This window comes from Lathyrus oleraceus, chromosome 7 (assembly GCF_024323335.1).
Source record: "Lathyrus oleraceus cultivar Zhongwan6 chromosome 7, CAAS_Psat_ZW6_1.0, whole genome shotgun sequence".
In the NCBI taxonomy this organism is placed as follows: domain Eukaryota; kingdom Viridiplantae; phylum Streptophyta; class Magnoliopsida; order Fabales; family Fabaceae; genus Lathyrus; species Lathyrus oleraceus.
The window spans coordinates 180,710,758-180,716,325 of NC_066585.1; positions in this window are offsets into that span (position 1 = coordinate 180,710,758).

The following is a 5,568-nucleotide window of genomic DNA, read 5'->3' on the forward strand; positions in this document are numbered from 1 at the left end:
TTTTCTTCAATAATTCATATTAAATTCAATATTGATCAAAAAAATATGGGACTTTCACCAAAAAAATTCAAATATTTTTCTCTTTCATATTCTGAATTAAAAATATTTTATTTTATCATTATTAATACTTTTCATGAATTAATTGATTTTTCATTTGTTTTTAATTGCTTAAAAAAAATTTTAAATGTCCAAAAATTATGAAAAATTTTCTCCGATGTCCTTTGACCTTGTTTGACCTATGATAAATCTCATGGCCATTTCCTTGATGTTTTGATGAGATTTTAGGATTTGGACAAAACATATTTTGATTAAATGCACTATTTTATTATTTTTAATTGAATAAATGTCATTTTTATTTTGTTGACCATTTGTATTGACTTAATTGAGTTTGATTGTTTGTTGTTGGGCCTTGGTCAAGGTTGATTTGACCTTGTCAAGTTAATATCATTGGATTTAAGGGATTGATGGAATGTACATTCCATCTCCCAAAATGAATGAATGATATTAATTTGATAAAATTCCTCCTTTGACCAATTTGTGATCTCATTCATCCCCTTCCCTCTTCATCTAATTCCCCTTCTTCATTCATTCATTTCAATTTGGCCTATGACATCTCAAAGCCCTAATGCTAGTTGATCGAAAGATTGACATGAGTATGGGTGAGATTAGGCCACACCTTTTGCATATTTTTTATATGTGGTATCTTCTATGAGCATAGTTCATAATACTATGTCTCCAACATGCATTAACACCAAAAGTCTATTGCCCGACCTCAAATAGTTATGACTTCTACATAAGTCCAATTACGATTGCTTAACATAGCGCTAAATTTGTGACATAAAAGGCATAAGAATTCTAGTTAGTGAGATTGTAAGTCTCCCCTCTTCCGTGGTATTGTGTGGAAACTTGACCTTATTTCCTTCCTTTGGAAGATGTTTTGGTTCAAGGGTCCATGCTTGTGGTAAGTGTGTTGAGTGTTCTCTAAAGTATGTCTTGAAATGAAAAACAAAACAAAACTAACCTCTAACTTACTAACTATTGACTTTTAATTTCAAGTTTTTATCTTAATGCAATTTATTTTTAGCACTTTATTTCATTTTCCATTGTACACATTGTCGCGGCTAGAAAACTGACAGAGTCGCCACCATCCTTTATTCGTTCCTAAGGAATAGGGAAATGATGATAAAACCTAATAGTTAAGAATAAGAGACTAGGTTCGGGAGTCGGTTAAGAAAGGGGAATGTGTTAGGCACCCCTTACCTCCATTGTACTCAATGGGATCCTCCTACAATTCTAGGGCTAGTGTATGTTTCTAAAGTGTTTGCTTGATATAGATTAATTATTTAATTATTTGTTATATTTAGATATAAAAATGTTTTATTATTTTAATAAGGGAATCCCTAGGAAATGTTTTTGATTATTATACTCGCTAAAGTCTTACAACTCTATGCCTACGTACCCTCAAATTTATTGAAGGATCAAAGCCCCGTAGTTCGTCTTAAAAAATATTGGTTGGTTGGTTATTTTTATCCCTTAAAAGTTATCACGCATTGGGGGCGGAGAAGTAATCTTAGAAAATGCCTCAATACACTAGGGTAGAGGTCTTATGATTTGAAGTGAGTTTGAATTGACTTTATCCCTTTATCCCTTGCGAAAAATATTGTTTTAATTTATTTAAGAAAATAAATTAGGAGTCATGGTTATGTATTAGATGTAATCCTTTATCCCGATTTTATCCCAAATTTAACCCTTGAAAACAAAAGAGTTTTATCCCACATTGTATCCCGCATTCTTTCCCATTAAATTTAAAATTTAATTTAATTTAATTAATAAAAATAAATTAATTTAGATATAATAAGATATATCCCTTATCCCAATTTTATCCCTAACAATTGTTATAGATTTTATCCCATGTTGTGTTATAAAAATAAAAATATTTAATTTATTTAAGAAAATAAATTAGTGATTATAATCGAATATTTAGACATAGCCCATATCCCTAATTTTGTCTATAATTTTATCCCTTGAAAATTTCTAGAACTTTATCCCATATTTGTATCCCATATCCTTGTCCCATTTGATTTGAAAATATAATTTAATTTAATTAAAAAAATTAAATAAAATATAATAAGATATATCCCCTATCCCAATTTTATCCCTAATTTACATCCCTTAAAATCCTAGAAATTATCCCTAAACTTTATCACATATTATATCTAGAATTATCCCTATATTTTATCCCATATTATGCCATAGTTATCCCATATTTCCTAATTTCCTAATTAATTGATATTTAACTATTCAATTATATTTTTTCTAAATAAAAATATAATAATGATGCTAATTAATTATATATTAACCTAATTATGCATAATTATGCTTAATTATTCCAATTAGATCCTATTAGTCCTTAAGAATATCCTAATCAAAAACCTAATTAAGCTTTTAACTATATATGTATTTTTGGTATTTTTTATTTTGCTAATTAATTGTAGTCTATCAATTATCTAACCCTAAATAATAATTCTAATTTAATAAGTAAAATAGAAAATAATTAATACAAATAATAAAATAAAATAAAATCCTAGGAGGTGCGAATTAACTAAGCTAATAATGGACTATGAGTATGGTGTGTAACTAGTAAGAGAGGGAGACCCAATCTAAATTAAACTCAATTCTAATATTAAATAAATAAATTAAAAAAATAAAAGAGGTAGCATTATTGGATAGGATGATTCAGCCACTTCTCTTGTTTTTTTTAATTAAATGTTTAGTAAAAACTGCATTGAAAGTAAGAAAGTTGGAAAAATAAGCCATTCTTCTCTCTTTTCCACGTTTTTGTTTCAAACAAGAAAATAAATGAATTTCCAATATTGACTTTTCAACCATTAATGAGGACCAATAGAAATCAACCATGTGTATACCAATTTAGCACAATAAAAACAAAAACAAATAACAAGCCGTACATCTAACAACATTATTTTACTCAAAAACAAACAAAAATATTTCTCTCTTCTACTCACCCTCTGTTACAATGAAGAAAGAAAAAATAGAGAGAAAAAATTATTTTATCTCCTTCCTCTATCTTTCTCGCTTGGCTTTTTGTTTTCATAAAATTTTAACTCTTTCTAACAAGAGCAATCACAAGCATACATATAATGATAACGACAACAAATGAAAAAATGGTACCGTTGTGGAAGGTGCCGTTGCACTGCGGATCTGGTATTATGGAGGGCATTTCGCCGATGGCTGGACTCGTTGGCGGTGCGGCGGGAGCATGCTATCCGGCTGGTGGTGGCAGAGTGATTTGTGATGGGAAGGCAACGCGCGATGTGGAATGAGCAAAAATGCAGCGGTTGCGATTTTGCTTGTTTTCTCCCTCAATCCAGAATTGTGTGATGGATGTTAATGGTTTCCATTAGAAAAACCTCGGTCCCTTATTATGGTGATAAAAAGGTGGATTTTATAGTGGAATTTTGAGATCATGAAATTAAGGTTATAATCTTCTGAATTTAAGATTCATGATTTGCTCCTATTTTATTTTGGAAAAAAAGTGAATCAATTTCAATTTTGATTTAATTTAGAGTGATATGAAACTTATATTTTGGAGTGATTTGACGTGATGCAGTAACATCAACTGTTTTCCAATTTGTCATGTTTGGAAGTTTTGGATCACAATCACTTTTATAATAATAATTTTTTCCCTCGTACGACAATGAATCATAATATGATAATAATATTATTTTGGATTTTTATAATAACTAATAATAATATATATTAATGACAGGGATATTTTTTTTTATAATGATAATTAAAATTAATAACAAGAATAAAATATATAATAATAACTTATAATAAATATAAAAAAGAAAAAAATTAAATAAATCAAAACTAAAATAGTGATAAAAAATAATAAAATAACATAAAAGATCTCAATTGGATTTGAACCTTGGACATCATGTCTACTACTCCTTTCACTAAAGTCTTAACCAAATGAATTATTATACTTATTTGAAACAAAAACTGCATCAAAAGACCAATATCCTAATAAGAATTTGATTTTGATTTTTTTTACTCTTTTTAAAACAAGTAAATAACATTATCTTCTTTTTTACTCTTTCTAAATAAAAGTGCATAAAATAGAATATTTATCTAAAACTGTTTTAAAATTAAACTTTAAAGAAAGTAAAAAATATAATTTATTTTGATAAAAATAAAAGGTAGAAAGTGAAAAATGATATTTTATAGGATTCAAACTCATGACCTCTCACACTCATAACTCCATGTCCATGCTCTACCCTCCATTAGACTATTGCACTCATTCAAAATAAAATGACACTCCTAAATACTTAAATAAAAACAAATAGTTTTTATAATAATTTAAATACTTAGATAGCTAAAATATTTTCCTAATGACTATTAATCTATAATTTCATTAAATAATTAATACCCTAATATAATACTTATATTTTTAAGTAATATAATCTAATGAGATATATTATTATAATTTCTAATCATATTTATTTTTTCTCTAAAATTAATTTTCATAGTAATAAATCATTTTTCCAGTATAATCCTACAAATTATGTTATTTCAAAAAAATCTAAATAATCAACTTCTAAGAGGGACTAAGAAGTCAAAATGTCCCCCTTTGACTTTTTAGGTCATTGGGATTTGGCCAGATGACTTAGATGGTCTTTGGACATGTTAGTGATATAAATCCTACGTTAAGAGAAGGTCGTCAAAATTTGGGGTACGACACACATCATTCTAATTGTTTATGTTAATGCAAATTTCACTTTGTCCATTTGGACCATATTGTGTGATATATTTTATTTGTATACTTTGTTTGTTCGTGTGGTTTTTGACCATTAATGTACATAATAATCATAAAAACCCTAAAAAACTTTTTGAGTGGACTAGTGGTTTGATCTTGAGCAAAGGACTTAGAATCTAGGCAACATTCCTAAGCTAAAGGACTTGGCCAATGCCAACTTTGTGAAGAACCAAGTGCTTACAATTTGAACTTCATCTGATACATCATTCAAGATCTCCCTAAGTTCATCTGCAATATGATCATTGTGAAGCTGTTATTTTGAACCTGTGACTTGTGGAATTCATTTGTTACATGGGCTATTTCTGAAGAAGATCATGGAATGGATAAGCTTGGATGAGGTCATCTTTATTTGATGCCTTTGCTCTTCAAGATAATAATTGTGCATTTGTGTGTTGTTTGATTCTAAAAGTCCAAGGGAATTCTGGGTTTTTATTGACATTTTTGTCTATTGGATTGCTACCCATTTGGTCAGATCTTTTCAACCCTAAACTTTTAAATTTTATGCATAGGGTAGTCTCTTCATCTTCTCCCCATTTCTTTAATTTCAAAATATCTCCCTCCATTTTCAAAATCTTCTTTGTGTGAACTATTTTTTTCTAAACTTTGACCACCTTTGCAAAAACGATAGAAACTTCGGCCTTATGCCATTGCATTTTCAAGCTCGTTTTCTTAAATCAAACTTGTAAATAAACTTAACTATACTTGACTTAAACTTTCAAAAAAGCCAAAAA